The sequence below is a fragment of the Lasioglossum baleicum genome, chromosome 4, assembly GCF_051020765.1.
Source record: "Lasioglossum baleicum chromosome 4, iyLasBale1, whole genome shotgun sequence".
Classification (NCBI taxonomy): domain Eukaryota; kingdom Metazoa; phylum Arthropoda; class Insecta; order Hymenoptera; family Halictidae; genus Lasioglossum; species Lasioglossum baleicum.
Genome location: NC_134932.1, coordinates 15,801,747 through 15,825,900, shown reverse-complemented (window position 1 = coordinate 15,825,900; position 24,154 = coordinate 15,801,747). Strand labels below are relative to the sequence as shown.

The 24,154-nt window shown below is 35.3% G+C and overlaps 1 protein-coding gene and 2 non-coding genes across 9 annotated transcripts in view; 1 reads left to right on the top strand and 2 right to left on the bottom strand.

Moving 5' to 3' along the window:
• Dgo (ankyrin repeat domain containing protein 6 diego) overlaps nucleotides 1-24,154 on the top strand; it is a 247,712-nt gene that overhangs the window by 156,734 nt on the left and 66,824 nt on the right. The gene's annotated exons all lie outside the window — the stretch shown is intronic.
• On the bottom strand, nucleotides 12,915-13,033 carry Trnal-caa (transfer RNA leucine (anticodon CAA)). Its single transcript has 2 exons — nucleotides 12,996-13,033; nucleotides 12,915-12,959 (listed from the first exon to the last, which is right to left on the bottom strand). It is a non-coding gene; the product is annotated as a tRNA-Leu (tRNA).
• Trnal-caa (transfer RNA leucine (anticodon CAA)) lies at nucleotides 23,404-23,521 on the bottom strand. The gene is made up of 2 exons: nucleotides 23,484-23,521; nucleotides 23,404-23,448 (listed from the first exon to the last, which is right to left on the bottom strand). It is a non-coding gene; the product is annotated as a tRNA-Leu (tRNA).

Sequence of the window (24,154 nt, the reverse complement as noted above, 5' to 3'; positions counted from 1 at the left end):
GCTGAGCGAAATTCTCTTATATAAACGTGAACTCCTATTAAGTCAACCAGAAATCATAATCAGTGGTAGGACACTGGGTGTAGTCCTTTTTGTATCGTTTAAAGTGGAGGGAGGTTTTATGTAGTGAGCAGAAAAGTGACTCCCACGGCGATCACCCCTCGTTTAGCGGTGGTGATGTGCAGGCTGGGACTAGATTTCAAGACATCACCGTATCGGCTTCAGCTTAATCAGATAATTAAAAGAAGAAAGAAAATTTTATTTCGCTCCTGTGGCTTGCAATCAATGCAAACATGTTTTATTCTGCATAAAGATCCGCAGTCTAGCAATGACTCAAACTATTACTTTCACGATTTAAAGAAAGAGGAAACAACAATTTAAATGTATGAATAGGGGACGATGTATTGATATATTGATAGCAACAGGGCACCATATAAAAACAATTATGAAGTTTGTAGACATCGTCAACAAGTAACTGGTAAACTATGCACATAATACAGTCAAGATCATGTAAAAATATTCTCGAGGAAAATGAATAAGGGTGTGCGAAAGTAGAATCTTCAACTAAAATGAGTCCAAGTTTATTGCTGTACGATTGATGTTTGCGAACTTACAACAGGTTAAGAAAAACATGTTAGAAAAAGGATATATACCTAATTTTGCTATATTTAAAGTCCCGCACATTACTGTGTCCCCATGGAATAAAATAAAAATAATTCAAAAGATTCTGAAGAAGAAATCAAAATCGTTTGAACGAAAACTTGCTTGCTCGTACGACAAAAAAAATCAAATAAATCAGAAAAACATGTATCCAATAAGGATAAATTGGTTGTGTTGCCTGAAATTTAAATTTTATTTATGAGTCACTCCAGATTATTAACAAGCTCTGTCACGTCTATAAGCATCGCAATATACATTTTCTCAAACTCAAGAGTCAGCAGAATGGTGTGTAAGCAGCGTCTTATCATTTCGTTTATCATTCAGCAAAGTTGTGTGACATTATGTAGACGGAAACGGCAGATCTTTCGGACAGACGTAAGTTGATAAAATATCTGAATTTCAAATAGTTATGAGAAATGCGACTCTGTAGGCACCGAATTAATTCGCACGCCTAATATTTGAATACTGGTCAGTCCGGCGGCGACTGCTCGCAAATCATCGAGGTGTGTTTCGCCCGGGGTCACGTTTAGGAAACTGTCTACTGCCTTCGAAATTGTCTTTAATGTCTTCCTCGGCGCGTTACCAGCGAGCGTATTTCAATCGAATCGTGAGCATAACCAGGCGAACGCACACCGGCCGCCGAGATTCCGTGTCGGAAGGCGACACGTGAGGTTACACGCATGTAAAGTAAACCGTGCTCTCGCAGGCACGCGATCGTCCGTCACGTCACGACACCGAAGCAAGCGGTTTAACTGGGAAACCCCGGCGTCCGCTGCAAAGCCTGAAATTACTAGATCGTAAAAGTTACTCGGTACCCGGCCGGACAGAGGCAATAAGTGCTCTAAATTCACTTACGTGGCTAGCCGTAACGGCGCAAGATCATTGAGCGCTCGATCCGAGGAACACGCGTCCCTCGTGAACGAAAACCATCAGGTTTTGCGCGAGCGCACCAGCGCAAAGGACAGAACACGTCCTTCAAGGCTACAATCAGGAGAAATACAGTCACTCGCAGTAATATTCGGACGAAAAGAACGATCACTTTTCTAATATTCGATCATACCACTTGGATTCTTTTGAGAAGCTAGAACAGCAATTTTGAAAAAATTACAATTGGTCGGAATTGCAGGCAGAATGCTAAAAGTTCTTTTTTACAACCTCTTCATGTGGGTCTATATCGAAAATTTAACAAATATACGTTTTGTAGATCTGTGCCAATTATGTACATCCTGAAAAACGACAGTTATTTTGCAATTACAGAAATTATAAAGATGCTTTTCGTGGGAAATGATTAAATGAATATATATATTTAGTAGACCATATATTATAATACGAACCGCACACAATCCAAATAAAATCAATCTGTCATTTTTATAAAGCAACATACATATACCAGTCTGTAGCTCATTGCAACGTTGACTGATTTGGATGAAATTTTGCGAATATGTATAATTGATACAGATCTACAAAACGTATCTTTCAATTTTTTAATATAGGCCCTTATAAAATAGTTGCAAAAAACAACTTTCCGTCCAATGTCGACCAATTGAAATATTTCTCACGGCATATAGTCAATTAATTGTACTAACTTCTAAAGAAATCCAAGTCGTACGGTCCAATTTTTAAAATACCAGAAGTCCTTTCAGAAGTGACCGAATATTATTGCGAGTGACTGTATACGATGGTGGTACGTGGAATCGGTAGTCGGAACTAGCTATTGCTGCACTCCGGATGCACTTATGTAAATAGGATTTTTTTGGAGTTCTACCGTATATTATTTTTCAATCAAGTATTATTTTTCCATACGCAGAATACACCCTTCAGGTTGAAGTCGTACGTGCAACACCCTGTATAGAATTGTGATAAATTATGTCAAGCGACTCGATGTGTCAAATTCCACATGTCAACAAATCAGTTAAAGAATCTATGTATGCAGTACAGTGCATCCAGAGTACATGAATAGGAGGTTCAATCATTGAAATTTGATTACAAAAAGGTCACAATTAAATCGGAAACCTGCGAACCACGCAGTTTAAAGCCGACCAAGGAAGAATCAATTAACAAAGGTATGATTTAAGAACATGTCGGGGGCAAGGAATTGGTCGGGAATAAGCGATATAAATAAATAGAGCATCGTTAGCCGGTTAGCGCAACGGTCAACGGATCAGCGAAAGAACACGGGGTTCACGGAGCGATAAGAAACACGATCTAAACGGTGTGTAATCGTTAACTAATGCGAATCGAAACGGGCTCGATACCTTATAAATCGCGTAGCCGTGCAGGAACACGCGAACGTTCAGATCGTGAATTCTTTATTGATCGTCGGCCGCTCCGCCGCTACCCCCATAAATTGCTTCTGTAAATAGGGTTCAGAGAAATTGTTGTATCTAGCGTGCACTTAATCGTTCACGTAGCGAAAGTGCAAGTCCGTGGCAACGATGTTCGGTGTAACGTTTCGTTCCCTTAATCGGTAGTCGCAACCCGATTCACGTGTAAGGAAATGGATATATGGGAATGCGGCGTGCAAGTGCATCCGAGCCCGCTTTCTACCGAAAGATTCGATTCGATTCGTCTTGTACGAAACAGCACTGCCGATCGCACGGGAACTCTGCATTGAAACGTATCATCAGGTGTATTGAGCGTACCAATGAATCGCCGGTATACGCGCGGTCGTCGACATAAATCCGGAAATGTCACGGAATAAAGAAAAACAGCTCGAATACAAGGGAAATGTGTGAATATATTTTTCGTGGCCAGTTTGTACATGAAGTAGTGCATGGTGTGAACAATGGAATCACTTGATGTAGCCTCCATTAATTGCCACGGCCATTTTCAGCTTGTATTATTAGTAGACTGTGGAACCTTATGCAAAATAAAAGTTGTATGCATCAACTGCAACAAATAAGGGCCAAGTAATAATTTCTTCTATTCTTTAATAATATTCATAAGCTGCAACTAGTACGTTGATGTTCTTAAATTTTTCAAATATGTCCACTGTTTTAAATTGCAACTACCCATTTTTGTTATAATTGTATATAATCCGCAGTCTAATTATTAGTAGCTGAAAAGAAGTCACTTGGCATGTGGCAAGCGAGAGACCCCTCTTGTCCTTGTGCCGTCCCTGGTTACTTTTTTTTCACGTCCAATAATATCCAGAGTTGCCCAGCGTAGAGTCTTTACGATCCCCCTCCACCATCAATTTCCCGTTTATTAGTGACTCTCCGCACGAGAGAGAGAGGGATGTTACAGTCACACATCCCATCGCGGAGAGAGTCGTCGCTAGTGTCGCTCGTGGCAAATCGAGCCACATTTAGTAATGGAGGGGAGGCATTTTGAGGGGAATACAAGTCCGCCTGGCTACTCTGATAATACCAGAATCCCGTATCGCGCCAGCGAGCATCCCTACGCTTCCGCCACAACCGGTCACGTGACACGATGCGCGCACCTGGTTCGCGTTGTGTCTGTGTCGTGACTAATCTGGTAATAGCAGAGAGAAAGGGTGTAACTGTACTCCCCTCAATTTCCCTTGCCTGATGTCTATCTTCACCTCCCCTTGTCTATTGTCGTCATCATCCCCGTGATGTTGGGCTTTAGGGTATCTTTGGTGTTGTGATGCTTTGCAGTCACCTTTCCCTCGGATAAGCCTCACGTGTAATAGTCCAGGTGATTACAGTCGGCCTACAGGAAGACAACAAGTTGGAAAACCAATGATAATAGAGGTTTTCGTAAAGCCTGATTAATCTTTTCTTTCTTTCAATTCCATCACCAATTCCGAGCTCCTCTTTAGAGTTGCTTTAAAGTTGCGCAATTAGAATTGTTTTGCAAATTTTAAATTGGAAAGTTAACTGCTATTAGTATTCTATATACTAAATGTCACATAAATCTCTTATATTTACACCTATTTCATTAACGATACTAATGCATGGCGGAATTGCAAGCAATTTCCGCGAATCGACGAAGGCGTTCCGCAGGAAATGCGATTTCAAACCGGTATACGTCCCTTAAGAAATTTTGTGAAATCGAATTAACTCGGATATCTGATATCTCCGTTCAGAATTAACACGTAGCCAGGTAGCGCGTGGTATTTTAATTATAGAAAATTGCTTGAATTGCGCCGTTTGTACAGTATTGCAACGCGTTTCACCGCGAGGACTATTTCGACGCAACTTTCGCAATGGCGTAAACCGGGATTACAGAATAATTAAATCGTTTCGTCGAAAGATACAGAGTAATTTAGTTAATAGGGCTGCCGGGTTTTTACCATGACGATAATAAAACACGGCATTTCCTTCACTTAGATCTTACTCGTGCTATCGATTAATTAGTCCGTGGAATGCAAACTATGAAAAGTAATCGCAATAGAATTCATTACCGCCGGATGATTAATTAATTAATCTATTCATACACATGGGAACTAAGAAGTTATGGTGGCTATAAAAACTACATCTCCAACATTTTTAAATAATATTAATCTGTATATCTTTACAATAAATATACCAGTTTTATTAGTGTGTATCACCATTCGATAAAGCATTGTCGATATACTTATCCCAATTTTTCAGGCTTCGGGGATATCATTCAATTCTTGTAAAACATTTTTATTTCGAAGAAACTTTAAAATGACCGAGCAGACTGTAGCAGTAATTTGTCAAGCGAAATAGAAAATATTTTATCTAGATGACACAACAGTCTATAATAGAGATTAAAGCAAATTTAATTAAGAAATTTTAGAAAAAAAATCATTGTTGAAAAACAATTTTTGACATCACTACTAAAAATGTTAATATTCCAAAATATTAACCCTTTTCATAATTCCATTGTATTGTATTTTTTCATTTTATTGATATGAAATTCATATAGTACCTCACACAATACTTAAATGTGTAGTTATTGATTAGATACCAACATATTTAATAATGTAAACAATATTGTGAATAACGGTACAGCAATTTCTAGTGGTGACTCTGAGTCGCCCCTTGACTGCTAAGGGTTAAGAATTCCGAAAATTCTTATACATTCGGTGTACAAAGTATTCGTACACATTTTAAAAACGAATAACTTTTTCAAAATTGGACCCAACAGCTTGAGTTTTTTTGAGACGTTAGAAGGATTAGTTTACCAGCTAATGTGTGAATAATTCTTTTTTTTAAATGGTTATTGATCACAATTGCGGAGGAAAAAGTACAGAGTCACGATCTTTTAATTTTTTATCTGTGCCTGTAATGAAAATTTCAAACATGTATTTTGTAAATCTAAGTCAGTTGTATACATGTACAAAGTTTTATTGAAATCGGTTGACGCATAAAAAAGCTATGAGCATTGTAAGATGTAAAAATCATAGAATTTATAGGGTTTGTGATTTTTGCTTATTTTCAATCAATTATATTTCGTAACAGCCTTGATCGATTTCGATGAAACTTTGTACATGTATATAACTTACTTAGACCTACCAAAGGCACCTTCTAAATTTTTATTACAGGCACAGTTAAAAAATTTTAAAATCGTGACCTTTACTTTTTCCTCGACAATTGTGACCAATAACAATTTTTAAGAAATTAATTACACATTAGCTAGTAAACCAATCTTTCCAACGTCTCAAGCTGTTCGGTTCAATTTTGAGAAAGTAATTCGTTTTTAAAAGGTGTACGAATACTTCGTACACCCACTGTATACATTAAAATATAAGTACAAGCTGTTTAAGATTGTAACAACTAAAGCTGTTTCTCATTCTTTCGATAATAAAATAGAGATGTGCAAAAACAGATCATGTATCATATCATGCTCTACTATATGAACATTATCTTCCGAGCAATCATGTAACCCGTCATTCATCATTCACTTCTGAAAGTGCAGCATAAAGCAAACCGACCAGATTGCAGCAATATACACGTTACACACAAAATCATAGGGCATCGTAGCCAGAGCGGAAAATTATCGATGGCTCAAACAAACACATACTTACTATTCTTGAACATTATCGGTAGCACTGATCGAGTGAAAGTGAACGTAACTATCTGCTCCCCGACTTTTTGCACAGTCACATGATTTGTTGAACTTTCACGTCTTCGTCCGCGCGAACATGTTCAAGTGCAACACGTGTAATCCTCCAAGAAATTAACGAGATATTTAGGTTGCGTAGAAGAAGCTCGACCAAAAATGTCATTATTAAATAAACATCGGCAACGAGGAAAATGCGATGCACTAGTAGCATAACTCTGTTAACATAAAAGTGCGTTCTCCATATTAATTTGATTTTAATCTATTAACTGGAAATGAGTGATTTCTCAATCATGAACGTTTTCCTGATGTAGAAGGTCTGAAAATAATTTATAATTTTCTCAAACAATGTTCCGTAAGAATTTAGAAAGAATGTAATACCCACTTAATGTTAGCCAAATGTGATAATATTGTATTTGCTGTATAAACCACTTGGTTTAAAGCAATAATAAATAAATAAATGTTTCATGAACGTTCAGAGAAAGTATGATAATGAAATTGACATGAGAAATCTTGCCACAGTAAATGTAAATGCGATGTTCTTTTTTATTTATAGTTTTTATGTCGCAGATGTTATTTGTACTAATGTGAATATTATAACACATTACAGTGGAAGAATTATTTGTTGCATTAGGAAAGTGAAAAATAGTTAATTTTGATAATAACGAACACGAATGACGAGGTAACTCGTCGTCCCCAATTAAAAAGTTTAGCAATTGTGGCTTCAGAGATATTAATTCAAACAGTTCAGTTTGTTTAAAAAAGTCACGATTATACAGAGGTAATTACAGGGGTAATTAGGTCGTTTGAAATAACTTTTTCCTTAGCGAAAAGTTCCACTTCGGCTTTGTTAAAAAATTAGAAATCTTATGTTATTAAATAATAATAAATAAAATAATCTTATATTATTCTCAACCTGTTTTGAACATATTAAGAAAGAAAATAAATTTCTATTTCACTCTAGTTCGTTGTAATTCAACTAGAAAACTTTGATTTAAATAAATGTTTATATAATATATAATTTTTATTAGAGCGCGGCTACTGCGGACGCACTCTGGCTCTGGCTCGGCCAACCATAACGCAGCGCTCAGCGGAACCTGTCGCCGAGCTGGCATCTCTTGTATACTGAAACAAAAAGGCATAGTGAAAGTGTTCATTTTTTAAATTGAAAGTGGCATAATTTTTTACTCCTGGCAAAGAAACGTTTAACAAAATTTAGGAATTCAACGTATGAGTCGTTGTTTTTGAAAGTGTTATAAGTCCACATATTTATTGTTTTCTTCTACATCTATATCTGACTAAAACTACCATCAACCATTTTTCCAAAAATGGATTTACACTACTTTCAAGAGCAACAGCTCATATGTTTGAGAAAAGACAATGGAACTTTTAAATGACATAGAGAGCATTGACAATTTATTACCTATAGAAAAATTCCCAGTAATTTTTGTGCGTTTTCAATCCTACAGGCTAGATTTTGTACCTATGTGTTTCTGTACCATACATTGCGTGCTGTAAAACATTTTCAATTGATAGAGTACAGATGTTCCATTATGATATTAATTGTAAGGGTTAAACAGAAACACCGAAAAATATTCTCTATTTATAAATGTATGAGAAAAACTATTTAGAAGAAAATCACGAGAAAAATATTGAATGAAAATTGAACGACAAGCATAATGATAGATCTAAACAAAAAAAAATAAACACTATAAAACTGACCAGAGAATCACGGAAATAATTATAATTTATAATTCCGCAGCCTCAGTTTACGATGTTTACGGTTATTAAAATAATATTTAAGACGCATGCTCCTCGAGATCTTTATCCATTTGATTTATGGAACGACAGTACATTTAATACAGTTGCGCAGTACCGTCTGCCATCGTACAGGGGGAAAAGAAAAATTGATTATACCTTCGTTGGTACACCGGGCCATGTTGGACTGCAATTAGTTCGTACATAAAACCATTCCACGGTCACCCGTTCGTGGCAGCAGCGTTAGCTATGTTGGCGACGGTCAAGAATTCATCTAATAACGAGGTGTCGCCGAAAAGTAAAAACCGCTTGCCCGCCTCTCCAGTAATTCTTCCTCTAATGATACGCTGTCCGCTTAATTACCGTGGCCGAGAAATTAGAAAGGAAAGGTAAATGGCGGCAGGTTACACAGAAACGTCAGATACAGCTATGTAGCTTTCAAGTATCTGTTAACCTAGCTGGTCGCTGTCAAAAAATACTCTCCGAGGAACTCTGTCTTTTACCATTTAATTCTGATATTTAAACCAAAGTCAACCCTAAAGGTACATCTCCATCTGAGAGTTGCTCTCGAGAGTATTTTCAATTTACGTGTCCATTTGAGAGTATGTTCTTCACATGCTCTCAGAGGTTGACGTGAGTGTCAAATATTGCGTTTCGAGAAAAATACGTGTGAAGTTCGAGTAAAAAAATCGTGAAAAAATCGTAATTCATTTTAACTTACCGCGGTTTTTTGCTAATCTGCGATTCCAGGGCCATAGACCAGATCTTCCTCTGTACATTAGTATAGGTTTTAACACAGTCAGATTAAAAAGGGACCGAAGGACCGAGCGTCCGACGAGGGCCCGACTACCTGAGCCGGAGCGGTTCGATACAACCGTTCACTTTATTTTTGAAAATAACGTACAGAAACATCTCTGATCACTTTGTAACTTTTTTATCGTATTCCTGAGAAAATTTCCTATTGATTTAAGTAAAACACGATTATCTATATATATAAAAGCGAAGTCCTGACTCACCTATCAACGCCCAGGCTAAACCCTTGGACTTAGAAAGCTGAAATTTTGCACAGAGGTTTCCCTTATGATTTATACAAGGGATAAGAAAGGATATTTCGAAATTCAATCCCCAAGGGGGTGAAAAGGGGTTGCAACGTTTGTATGAGGAATATTTTGTTCGTGGTCGGATTTACTTCGTACTTGGTCTTAATGCTCTTTGATATAATTAATCAAACACCTATTTCGGCATTTTAAAAAATTCAACCCCTACGGGGGTGAAAAGGGATTGCAACGTTTGTATGAGGAATATTTTGTTCGTGGTCGGATTTACTTCATACTTGGTCTTAATGCTCTTTGATATAATTAATCGAACACCTGTTTCGGCATTTTAAAAAATTGATCCCCTAAGGGGGTGAAAAGGGGTTTTGAAATCTAAGATTGCGGCATGACATAAAATTAAAACTCTATAGGGGTGAATGGGGGGTTAAAAGATTTTATATGGAGAAACAATATCAAGTTCCGAGAGGCATTAAACGGTTTTCTGTGCGAGCGAAGCCGCGGGCAAAAGCTAGTATTTTATATAAGGTCCCCCCTTAAATCTAGACTCGATGAGACGTCAGTGAAAACGGTATCGGTGATTTTAACGGCAACCATAAAAAGGGACCCAGGTGCATATGGATTCTGTGATTATTTTGACGTGCAGAATGCACGGCGAAAAAGCGTCGTACCTCAATTATTATTATTAACACTCTGTGCTAAACCTGTAGGCAGTGTTCGCAGCTTGTAAGAATAAAGTCCGTCCCGCTATATCCGTTACTCTTTACAGAAAAATCGATCAGACATCAATCAGGAGCAGCATGGTGCTCGTTAGTCGAGCACACGATACAGGCTCAATGAAACAACGCGCAGAGAGTCGGGAGTCATAAGTCACGGAACAAATGACGTTTCGCTTTTAATCTAGGTCGATAGAAACGAAGCAACGAACCTTTCCACTCGTATTGTTGGTTGCCCTGCTGGAAGATATATCGATTAGAGGACAGTTCCTTCTTCTTTCTTCCCCGAATGATGAATGGACGCGGTCAAACTCGATATATACAATCGGTTTGACATAATATTCTTGATTAATGGAAACGGTAGATCGAAAGTCAGAAGATTTTTTCACTTAATCGGTTTATGACTTTATTAATTTTCCCCGATGAACACGTAACATGCTGCTGTGAACTTAATTACATCAGTTTCTTAGTATAACTACGCTTACCAATAACTTTCACCTCACTTTCAAGCATATACAGTATTTGCAAAGGTGTACCGTTAGAAAAAGATACACTATTTCGGTACGTCATTACTCTTTATTAATGGTTTGCCTAGTACTCGCCTAATGTAATTTATGATTTAATGGTCTGTGGAAACATAACAAATATGTTATAGCCAGACTAGACATGTTTATAACAAAAATGAATAGGTGCAGTAATAAAAAGATTGCAGGAATTTAAGACTGTCGATATACTACGTTCAACATATATTACAATTATTAATGAGGAAACCAAATTTTTACTTAGCTCCTGTACCTTACAATTGATGTATACAAATTTGATTTTGCATAAAGATCCGCAGTCAAGCTGTGTAGAAAGTATCCACAGTTAAATAAAAATATATTTGCTTGGTTACCTGTAAACGTTATAAAAAAGTTTTTGACATCACAAATTTTATTATAGCATAAGTAGACTCCGAATTGTATGCTTTTGTGACAAAAATGAGTAGTAGAAATACAGAGAGTAGTAAAATCATAAAAAGAATTTAACCGTTAAATTATTTTAAACAAGTTAAATAATTTTTCATTCAATTTCTGCTTCTTCCAATCGATGCAGCAAATTTGTAAATTTGGATAGAAATCTACAGTCTAATTACTAGACTGCGGATTTTATGCATTTATGATAAAAATGGGTAGGTCCAATTTATGACAGTAAAAATATTTGGAGAATTTAAACATTCTACTATATCATTTTCGACTTAGTAAACGTATTCAGCAAGAAATTAAATATTTTTTTCATCCCAGCTTGTTGCAATTCAGGAAGAAAGTTTTTATTTTGCATAAAGATCCGCAGTCCACTAATTACAAATTAGTATTAACAACTAATAAAGTTGGATCTGTAGTTTAGATTAGATTTTAAGAAATACATTTCAGACACGTAAAGGCTACTTCAGGGTACATAAATTTGCCCGAGCGACAGTTGGAAAATAATACAGGCCGTATGCAAATTCGTTTCGTCTATTCGAAATGCCACACATTGCCTTTTAAGGGCATTATTACGCCACACCGTGGTTCCAAACGAATCTCAAGTCATTGTGTACAGGCCAGTCCTATTATGTCGCAGTGCTGGTAACCGTGTACACAGTGTGGGAAAGAGGAAAAATAGATACTCCAAAAATAGTTCGAACAACGAAGAAGGCTAGGCGCAGTTGTTGTTTGCGCTACCATAGTCGATGTTCTCCCGGAAACACAGTAAGTTTCGCAACAGTGGTTGCGAATCGTGCGTCCGACCTGTATTATCCATTAGATACAATAGCTATAGTGGTGCAATAAATCGCTAGAGCTCGTGACCATACATTAATTTGATTAGTTCGTGTAAATGGGGCTTCATTATATCACAGTTTTATTATAGAAAACATGACCCTTTGCTGTGCTAGGTATTTTCTAGGTATTAGTGCTAGATTCCTGCACTAATATTGTATGAATATATTTTATGCTAGTTGTATTCTAGCTGTTGATTGGAACATAGTTACGTATACATTTTGGGAAACGTTAAACATACATTAGAAGATTACTCCGAATCAACAATATTTTATTTATTATTATCGACGTATCGAAATAATTCTTATAAATAGCACAAGTCTTTGCAGTGTAACGTAATTAAGGTTAAAGAAACCTTTCTTTTGTTTACTATCGTAAATATATGTATATTAATATTTCATTTATATGTACAACTTAAGCATACTGAAATTCCAATGAAGAGTGCCAAAAAGTTTGTTGCATTAACACTTAGGTTTTAATTAACATAGAAATATATAATACATATGAATAAGGCATCAAATGATGAAATGCAGTATCACTTATTATTACAATTACAAGAACTGGTTGTTACAACGAATAACAATTACATAAGTAAATAATCAATTATTGGTAACATTATTTTTGTCTTGTTATAATACATAAAATAGTATTCTTCATTGCAGAAAAATTATATTTCTACAAATTTATATAAAAACATATGATTTAAAATGTTTAAATATATTTATAAATTAAAATATCGATGTATTAGCAAGAAAAAATAAAATGCACAGGAAATATCTGAGAAAAAAGATAATGACGCCGCCGGGATTCGAACCTGCGCGGTCACGTTGCCGAGCGTAAGAGTAGTCTGGCGCGAAATAATTCATGTTTTCCGTTATGTAATAACTGTTTAGCGTAAAACAAAATATTGTCGTCGAATTAGAAATTGCAAAAGAATTTGTCAGAAGTGGGATTCGAACCCACGCCCTCAGAGAGGACCAGAAAGCTCCAGAAACCCGTAGAACGGGTAAGGTATGATCCTTGAGTCTGGCGCCTTAGACCGCTCGGCCATCCTGACGTTGTGGTAACAGATCGTAAGTTTAGCATTATATGTTACAATACTATATATAACTACACGATTATACTACTAAATATATATTGAGCCAAATTTATCTTGTTGACATAAATTTGTCATTAACGCGATGGATTACAAATATATGTTAAAAAATAATAATACTGAAGATTAGGAATAAGAATTGAAGAAATCAAGAAATTAAGTGTATACATGTATAAATATCATAATTATTATTTTATTTAAATTTTATTTTAGTAAAACTAACGAAGATGTGTTAACAATATTCTATCTATTCTCTCATATTTAATTGCTTTTGCAATTAATAATGATTGAGTGCTGTGTCTGACGTAAAGAAAATAATATAATACTTGACGAAATAATATAAATTTTCGTTATTTCAACAATTTTAAGTATTATTATATAATATACATAATATTAGTTATACGGTTATAATTATAAATATATAATTAATAATATTATGAGATTATAAATGAATTTAAAATAACTTACAATATACAAAATAATGAATAAAAGTTATTTAAAGAAGATAAAAAAATAATTGGGTTTTATGTATAAATTCGTGATAGTAACTATACTTTACACAAAACGATTTGCGTAAGTGTTCTAATCGCAGAAAATTTATCTAATGTCAATATGATAAAATCATTGTACGTTGTACGAATGTTACTGACAAATGTTACTATTGTGAGCTCAAATAATACTATTCGCACGTCTCGTAGGTCAATCTGTTCCTTTATAAAATAAATTAGCCACCGCCTTGTTTCTTTGGAAACCCGGTTTCACAGAATTCAATACTCCAGTGGAAACTAGGGACACATAGTGATAGAGTCGATTAAAGTAACATTTTTGTTCAAACCTAATAGTATGCACCTTATGTTAAAAACCTGTTATAAATAACATTCAAATAATTTTAAAATATGGAAATACGGTCGGACCTCTCTCTCTCTCTCTCTCTGTCTCTTTCTCTCTCAATTATGGTAACCTACTTCTTTAAATATTTCAATCTAAGGCGATACATATATAATATTACATTATTAATATAGTATATATTTATGGTACAAAAAATTGAATATGGCATTTTAATTGAGTAACTGTTCTAATATTTGAACAGATATATTTTCTTGTTTTATTCGCATAATCGCATAATCAATACAATTTTTATAAATAATATGGAACTTCGTTTTAAAATGCTTTAGTAAGAAAATAGTTCGTCTTTATAAATTCTATTCTTTATAGCATTCTGTATAAATAATAATCGAGTCAATCTTAGTGTGAAAAATTAAGCTTCTTTAACGATCGAATAAACAGAACAAGTATTACGTATACCAGTTCTAACCCGTCACTACTGTTGTCTCACGTCCTAATTCATTCTTATCGGTTTCTGGAGCTCCAGCATCGTCCCTGTCATCGACCTGGCTTAAAAAGAGCAACAAGTGAAGGAAAACAAGAGACGATAAAACGATTCATTGCCAGGGGACCTAAGCGTGTAGTGTTTCATCCAATATCGAACAAATGGAACTGTTTTTTTTTTGGAACAGTGAATACTATTATAGAGTTTTAAAAGGCAACATAATCAATCTTCACGTAGGAATCTTCGATTGTGCAAATCAGATTGTGAATTTGTTTATAGTATTTAAAATTAATTTCGAGAATTCAAGAGTTCAACGAAAAATAGTAATTCATATGAAACATTGTATCACGTTAGCTGTACCGATCAAGCAATTCATTACTTTCTTAATAATTTCGTAATAGGTTTTTTATAATCTGTTTTCAAACATGGTGAAGGTTACTAAAGTCTAAGAACGGACATCGTTGCGTCACCACAAAAATTCGTTACAAAGTACCAACAATAATTAGTACCACTTCATAGAAATATTTGCAATAGTTTTACAAAAAAAATCTGTAAGCTAAGAAATTGAAAATGAAGGATTTTCATGTAGACTCAACGAATGCCTATTTATTGTTGAGGATTTCCAAATAAAATCACGATATCATCTTATTTGTAATCTCGAAAACAAAACATTCTTTAAAAAATGTTTCGAGGGAAAGTTTTAAAGGTTTTAAAGTCCTATTGAATGGTCATATATGTTTTCCGAGATATTCAACCGATCCAGGACTTTTGGTGGACCACGTATACAAAACTGATGCAGAAATGAAAATTGTCATTTTATTGGACGCTCCAATGATGATCATTAGAAACGCGTCCGTTTTCTGCTACCTGAACTATCAGTACCGAGTTCAGCATTGAATATTCTCAATTGACATTTGCGATTCAGGAAATCTAATCCTTAATAGAAGCTCAGAAAGCGTCCAGCAAAGGTGACCACGGAGAGATCATGCAGAATAGATGATCCAACACGAATGCCTGATAAAACCGGTTAAATCAGGAGCACTGGAGTGGGCCTGGAGCTACCCACAACTCCGACAATAGCATGGGAACAGAAGAGGTGCCATATCTCCGGCTTATTATACGAGCGTCGTTAAATCGGATCTATCTTAGCTGTTCGGAATGCCCGTATAGAAGACACAGCGTGTCATTATGGGTGTCATGGGAGTTCTAGCAGCGGTTACAACCGTGAGTCTATTTTACGATCATCGAATCGTCGCCTAGAATAAGTTTGGCTGGTATCCAACCGTAGTGTGTGTGGTGTGTGTGTACTACTCTCCTTACTGGATCTCACGCGGAGAGCCTCGTAAATTTTCAATGCACTGATGAAACAGCGAATAAGTATTATCTATTCTGGAAACCGGCAACCTAACGAATAGAATGGAAGGAGGAATAGTCTAGTTCAATTATAGCATTACCTACTGAATGTGTAACAGGTTTTCAAAATTAATGACTAGATTGCAGATTTTATGCATTTACGACAAAAATAGGTGATTGTAATTTAAAACAGTGAAAAAGGACATCCATATGTTATTTTCAATTTATTACAATTGTTGAAGATAGGAAGAAATTTTTATATAGTTCCTGCATCTTGTAAGTGACGAAGTCTCTTACTCTTAAGGATGTCTTAATTGTTCAATAAAAATAACAATTTTACTTGCGAACCAACAAGTTAAACAACCCTCAGTAATGCGTTCTAATCATTTCTTTTGGAATTAGTATTTAAAAGAAGATTTTTCAACTCCATTTTGATGTGATTGGTACAGTGATTAAATTTTGGTTGGCAACTGTTTTAACTTTGTCTGAATCCTTATGAAAGTTGTAGGGTCCTAGTTTGTTAAATAATACAAACGTGAATTTTTAACATTGAAAAACCTACAATGACATTTTGCTAATAAACGGTGTCATCTGTGTTTAATGATGAAAAATAAGTGAGTGCAGCTACTAGTGTGTGTCAGCAATTTTCCAAATTTATTGTTGTACTACCTGTTTAACAATATTATCACATTAAATTTTGTACCTTTTGGATATACATATATATGTACTCCCTAAGTGCATTAAAAATTGACTGGCACTAACGGTAATAATAATGTAACTTGAAGCTTGTCCTACTGTTACGCATCATATTTCATGCTTGCTATGTGTACTGTAAGCCAGTGCAAATTTTAAAAATAATCACGCAGAAAAGTATACATATATTTCATTGTTTAAAGAATACCATCAAAATATAATTTATTTCTCTTTTAAAAATAGTATTTTGATGCATGCATTGCCAAATGACCAACAATGAACTATGTATTATTATTAGCTATTATTATTAATGGTTCTGACCATTTAAAAATGCGTATATAATTTTCAACCTATTAAAACCTATTAAGATCATTAAGAAAGAGAACGAATATTTGTTTAAAACCAATTTATTGTAATTGAAACTGAAAATTTTTATTTTACATGGAGATCCGCAATTTAATTATTATGCATGGTGTTAATCAATAAATGCGATTATTTGGAGAACTATTCGTTATTTGAAATAACGTTTTATACAAAACTCGCTATTTTGTTTGTAAGTGTACGCTTGATTATTTTTTTTAAAAATGGAATCATATAATTTTCCATGCATTATTTGTTGCGTCTCGGTCTTCTGAATAGAAATGTATTAACCTTTTTATGTCGAAAAATTGCGGATCATTATTATCAGTACATAAGTGTACAAATTATAGTAGATAAAATGAATTGGCACATAATTTTATTAAAATTATATTGCGTAGCTTATTCCAACAAAACTATCGTTGTTCAGCCAACAAGCAAGCAATAGCATCGACACCCAGGAAAGAAAGAGAAACGCAAAAGCGTGAAAGTGTAAACGTGATACAGTCGAAGCAAAACACAATCAAAAAAACGTGATATCCAACAAACAATTAACGCTGTCATTAAACGTAACCAGGAATGGAGCAGGAAGTAATTCTCGTTTGGTTTCCGTCCAGACGTGCTTTCCGCATTAGTTCTCATCAATCTGTCGGAATAAAAAGTTTACAAGCGTTGAGCTGTGAAATTGAATTCGTCATAAAAGTCGTTCGGTTTTATGCGACGTTAATTGCGAACAGATACCGCCCCGTAGAAATGAAACTCCGTTTGTTTTGCCTGCGTGTCACGGTAGACTGGTTTTCGCGAAAGGGCCGCCTTTCATCGCAATTTATTAGCGACGTTTGCCGGGTGACGATTCCCAAAGTGAAAGTGCGACACACACACACGCGCGGCCGTGAAAAACGTCGTTTGTGACGAACATGGCATTACAAGCGCGATAATTAGCCGTGAAAGTGTATCGATAAAAACTGTTTATACAGTTAGGCTACGCGGTTTTTCTGTGCGATTCGATACCATTGGCATATAACGAGCTGCACGCTTGTCTGCGTGCACCATTTTTCCGTCCTTCTCTTCGGCGGTAATCACGTTATCAATCTTCTGCCTGCCATCGCGATCGAGAGAAATCGTCGTTCGCGGAAAAACTGTGTCTAGCCGCACCGATATATGTATGTATACTCGATACCGCGAACTCCGGCTCCAGGCACTTTTATCCAATTAAGTTGACGCGTATTTCACGTTTGTCGCCGGGACACGGTTGTTATTTTACGCCGGGCTGGCCCAGATTTCTCTGCGCGCTTTATATGGGAAAAACGTGTACCACGATCTTTAGAACCGCGTCAACTTCGTTAACATTTTCGAGTCTCCTGACATTTCCGCGGCGCCTCAAAGGTTAGGGGATGAAGGAACGATAGGGAACTGTTACAAATTGCGCGAGGATATCGCAAGAACACTCCGTACGAGATTCGATTCCGTTCAAAAGAGGTTCCGCAGGCAGATCAGAGTTGAGCTTCACTCTCTGGAACCAAAAATTTTGCACTTTTTTCATGCAATCCTGTAGATTTTTATGAGGAAACTCTAAAAGCGAGGAGTTTTCAATCGTTCAAAAGTTATACGCCCGTAAAGTTAAGCGATTTCAAGCGTTTTTCACAGGGAAGGGCGGTCACATGACATTGTGACAGAGGCAAATAATAAGACGTACTACCATTATAACATAAACGTGACCGTGTGATAACTTGATCATAAAATCAGCCATTTTAAGTTCCTGGAATTCGTTGAAAATCGATTTTGAAGTCAAAAAGTTGGAAAAAATTCACTGTCATGTGTGTCGTCGGATAGACTGTTCATAAATGTTTTCGTAACTTTTCGTTGAACAGAAGGGAAGAACTATCGAATGTTATGATGGAATATCAATTTGATTTACCCGAGTTTGTATGCGTTTGCCCAAAAAAGTGTCCATAAAAGTGGCGAAGTACGAAATGCAATTTCACCTGCGGCATCTGTAAGAATAGAAGTGTATGCGGAAGCCTGCAGTCTATTTATTGTGTTTCTTAGGGCCCCGAACGATCAACCTTAACTTTCGCGTCAGAAAATTCCTGCAACGTCAGTCAAACTGTATGAGCAACGCGTTCGCGTAAATTTACACCGAGTCGAAGTGCAGAAAAAATATCTTCCTGTACCGTGACCGACGCGGAATGCCGAGATCTCGGTGGTTCGCGATCAAACGGATGAACGAGTCTGCAGCTCCAGGCTCTGCAACTAGAATGCAGCCGTGCGGTGTATGCAAAGATTGTTGTGCACCTCCGCGTCGACCATGAACGCTCGACGTTACACGAGACTCAGCGAAGGTGAACAAACCCCCTCACCTGCTTGATATTGTAATATGTATCTATCTCTATTTACTCGTGACTCTTTTATTGCCAGCTACCGTGCAGCTAATTGAACTTGCTTTCCCTGATGTCCGAACATATTCAGAAAAACTACCAAACTTATGCTTTCTCTTTTCATTCCAGCTACCCCTAAAGCAGGGGTGGCCAACCTGTGGTGCGTTTCATCTTTGCGCCTACTTATTCTTTTGAAGTTTTCATCATTCATGTTTTCTTCATATTTTCAACACCTGAGTGCTCCCAGTTCAATTCACACAGCCTTCTTACTCATCAGTAGACTGTGGATCTTTATGCATTTATGGCTTATGAAAATTGTCAAAGAAAGCTAGAATATAAAATTCGATAGAATTTTGTACAATTTTTATTTGTTTTAGATCTACAAAGGTTGTTCCCATTAAAAAAGGAATTTTTATTTCATTCCACTTTCTTAAAATTTATCTACAAAAACATCCGCAGTCTACTCATCAGTTTGTCGCAATTTTTTGACAGTTTAGAATTGTAGGATGTAAATTGCGGGGTTGACGACAGCGATCGCCCTCTCGTCCAAGAGATCATTTCTCACTATTGCAGATTGGTGCTCCGGTAAGCGTAAATTAATTAATTGAGTTGCGTGATTGAGTTATCCATTTTTCTCCTCTAAGCGAAGCAGATCCTACCTGTAACAATGAACGTAAAAAGGTAGAAAAAGTGCTCAAGTTGTATGCCGCATCTGAACTCGTATGTAAAAGGTTGGCCACCCCTGGCCTAAAGTGAAAGTCTCCAACTAATGAGCAAACAGCAGGTATTTATGCAAAATAAAAATTGTACGAAACTGAAGCTAAACTAAAAATTATCTTTAACCCTCGTACGCTCCTTGGACATTGTTGCATAAAAGAGTCTAAACTAATATTTCACCCATTTTTGTTTTACACTTTAAAGCAACAAATGATGTTTCACATTGTTTACACGTCAACCGATTTTGACAAAACTTTGTACATGATAATTCACTCAGATTTACAAAGGACATGTATGAAATTTTCGTTATGGACACAGACGAACAAGTTTAAAATTGTGGTCGATAGCAATTCAAAAAGAATTCGTTTACACATTACTCAGTAAACTAATCCTAACATCTAAAAGAAAACTCAAGTCGTTCGGTCCAATTTTTAAAAAGTTATTACTTTTTGAAGGGTGTTCACTTTGATATGATGACAGATTTGTTGCTGGTACTATTTGTCGTTAATATTAAACGATAATAATCAAAAGTATCGAATGGCATAAGAAACACATAACATATTCAAGACGTCGTTGTATATACGTGATAGGGTCAGAGTGGAACAATCAACTAGTGTATTACGTGCTGGGCAGTCTTTTCATGCAACCATAAACACTAACTTTTGTAATCTACCCTGAGTAAACTCCCATGTTGGTAGCGATTGATGCACACTTCCACTAGCTAATTATAAAAGAACATATTGACATTCACTTCATTTATCAGTTGCTTAATATGATTCTTTAACCATGTTTATATTAAAAGGATCGAGTCATATATTTAACGATCCTTATCTAGAGGGTGTTTTACTCCCCACAAATAATTAAATTTAGTATGCACGTCACTGGCGGTAAAGCTTCATTTTCCCAAAAGAGATCAAGCAGAAGGACTCATAAATAGTTGAAAATGCTACAGGAGTCGCATGATTCATGCGAAAAGTATCCTTTCATTTTATAATCAACCAAGATGAGATCTTCCATAATTTCCAAAACGAATCGCATCATCCAATTATGCAAACGGGAATGTATAATATATTTCACGTTGACAAAATTGTTGGCCCACCCTGTCCGTTGTTTGAAACGCTCAAAATATATGGTCGGCATTATGTATTGCACGGAAGAGTATGTATTCAAAGCGGGATCATTTTCAAAGACGATAACCACTTATCAGGCTGGAAATCCTGCGGGCTCGCCGTGGCAGTCTTGCGGCGTTCGTGAGATAATGGCGAACCTGCTGGCTACCTCTGACGTCGATTCTCTTTTTGGTCGTAAATCGGCGGCCTCTTACAACCCGCGATAAATTACTTTACGCCTGAATCAGGAGTAACATCGTGGATTCTCAGGAAAATGCACGCTGGTTCGGGCTCGTTCATGAGTATCGGTCGGAAAGCCTTAATGGCTGCCGCGTTACTCACGGTAACGAGACCGAAACCACGGTGAAAGGTGTGAAACTGACGGAAATAAATGTTAATCCACTCGCAAATGCCGTCAAATATGTACCCCATCTCGCTCCGCGATACTTCTCACAATGCCTGACAAAGGAATGAACGGGTTCAACCATAACAGCCCTTTTATGGTCACTAGATCGTTGTATGCATTTATAGCTTGTAAATATCTTTGACTGCATTACAGGGATGCTTCTGTGCTGGTGCTACGATAAACGATCAAAGCGATGACGAGAGCTAAGCGCAGATGCGTATACTATTCTTTTATAGTGTTTATAGTTTATATCGGGCAGAGCGATTTATGCATTTATATCAAGAATGCGTCGGAGCAATTCAAGAATTGGGGAATGTCAGCATATCTTGTTTTAAATATTTATTATTTAAAATTATTATGTTGTACTATAATCTAATTATAATTTAAGTTATTATATTGCATTATAATTTAATTACAATTATTATATAATATTACATTATAATATTTAATTATAATTTAAGTTTTTATATTTTAGATACGATATTTTTATATTGTAGACAATTTTTATTTTGTATAAAAATCTGTCTACTTATTGAATAATCAAGGGGACAAACACACAGTAGACCAGAATCACAAAAGGCTGTGCAAAATTGATAATTACACATTATTAATCTTTGAACAAGAACGTTTTTAGAGGTTTTTAGAGTCTTAGAATCTAATTTTGGTATTACTTCTCAGAATGAGAAACGATCTTTCTGAGAAACTATCCTATCTGAGAAACTATGAAACCAACAAACTGAAACTTTCCTAGTTGATTTCGAATGTGATTTCGAGTAACTAGGAATTAATGTTAACGAAAATTATGATTTTTTACTGAGTGTGAGTTTGGCATGTCTAAACGAATCTTTTTAATGCATAGATATTTAAAATTACAAAATAACGTAATTTGAAGAAAAGTTTATATTGAAATTGTTATTAAATTATTATTAGTTGCATCACACTGTTTTCTCTCAACCTGTTATACAACTATATCTTGCTTGTTACGAAATTATGTTCTAAAACAAAACATTGTTATTTTTATTTTTATTTAGATTTATATGCATATATTTGAAAATCTTAAACTTCAGTACTCTATGAAAGAAAAATAAGAATTCAGAGTAGTAAGGTTTCCATTTAAACATTTCTTGTTTTAATGCAGAATATCCAATACAAGTAACTCGCAATCTAATAATAATCTTTGAGAATGAAGATGTAAAAAATATTGAAAATGGAAAGTTGATAGTGATTATATGTATGAAGTTTTGAAATGAAATTTATGCGGCAACTATATCTTAATCAGTCTTAATGTGTTACGCAATATACGCAATCGAAGTTGCGATGATAACGATACGAAAATACGAACAGAGAACAAGTATCAGGAACATATGCCGAAAATGATAATGGCTTTATAAAAAATTATATATTTAAATTTATTATTTCTGACGTACACCTTATTTTATCATACTAAGCTGTGCACTTTACTAAGCACTGTACAAGAATCTCAGAACAAACATTGGATAATAGAGTACGCTAGATATTTATCTGAGATTATATATACAGTATATCTGAGATAGAATTTAATGTTAACGCATAACTAACTATAATGAACGAATATGAATGATAATACTTTCAAAACTGCAAAATGTTGAAGAAAGACTAAAGATCAACGACTAACAAATACGTTGCTAATGTACAATCACTCATGTAGTATACATACTTCAGAAATTTACATGTTTGTACGGTTAACTATAAAAATGGTAACGTACCACATTAAACAGAATTTTTTATTTCTCGCTTACTGATATTATTTATGAGGGGAACAGAATATTATTTTATTCCAATCTTTTCGTTATCTGGAAATGTATGGATTTACACAAACATTCGCATACTTACAAAATAAACATTTTATTTCACGTATAAATAGTTTAAAAATTAAATTGACAATTAATTGTTAGCTTGTTATGGCAGGGGTGGTATGTATTAGTGTTTAAAAAAGTTGCAAAAAAGTTTGTCAGAAGTGGGATTCGAACCCACGCCCTCAGAGAGGACCAGAAGCCCCAGAAGACCCGTCGTACGGGCAAGGTATTACCTTGAGTCTGGCGCCTTAGACCGCTCGGCCATCCTGACACTGTGCTGGCACTGTTCAAATTAGCAGCCACAAGCAGTGATGCGCAGCATCGATACTTTTGTAATTAAAATACGTGCAAGAATACACAAATCAGTTAACGAAAATTTTGATTTTGCGCAAAGATTCGCATTTTACTGATAAATTTCTTTTTATTCAAATTACAGCGTTCTTCAATAAAATAATTGCTACTTGCTTATGTTATACAACATACTTACGTTTATTATTGTTTTGTTTTATTTTCTATTATATTTTTATTTTTTATTATATTTTATTAGATTATTATTTATTATATATAATCATATATTATATATTATTTATTGTATTATATTTATTATATTATTATATTATATTTTATTATTGTTGTATTCCTAAATTAAATAATTGGTACTTGTTTTTCAAATATTATTCATTGTATTGTTTTTTTTATAGAATATCATTCAGAATAGTATGTCATACTTTGTACATACAGTTAAATAGTTAAATAGTAAATAGTAATTATAGTACGTCCATCACATCTATTATTATCGAATTATTATTATAATTTTGTATATTGTAGCTTATATTACATGAAATACTTCCAGTTATAGATGTACAGTGAGTCACGAAAGTATTCAAACGCCCTTTAAAACAGA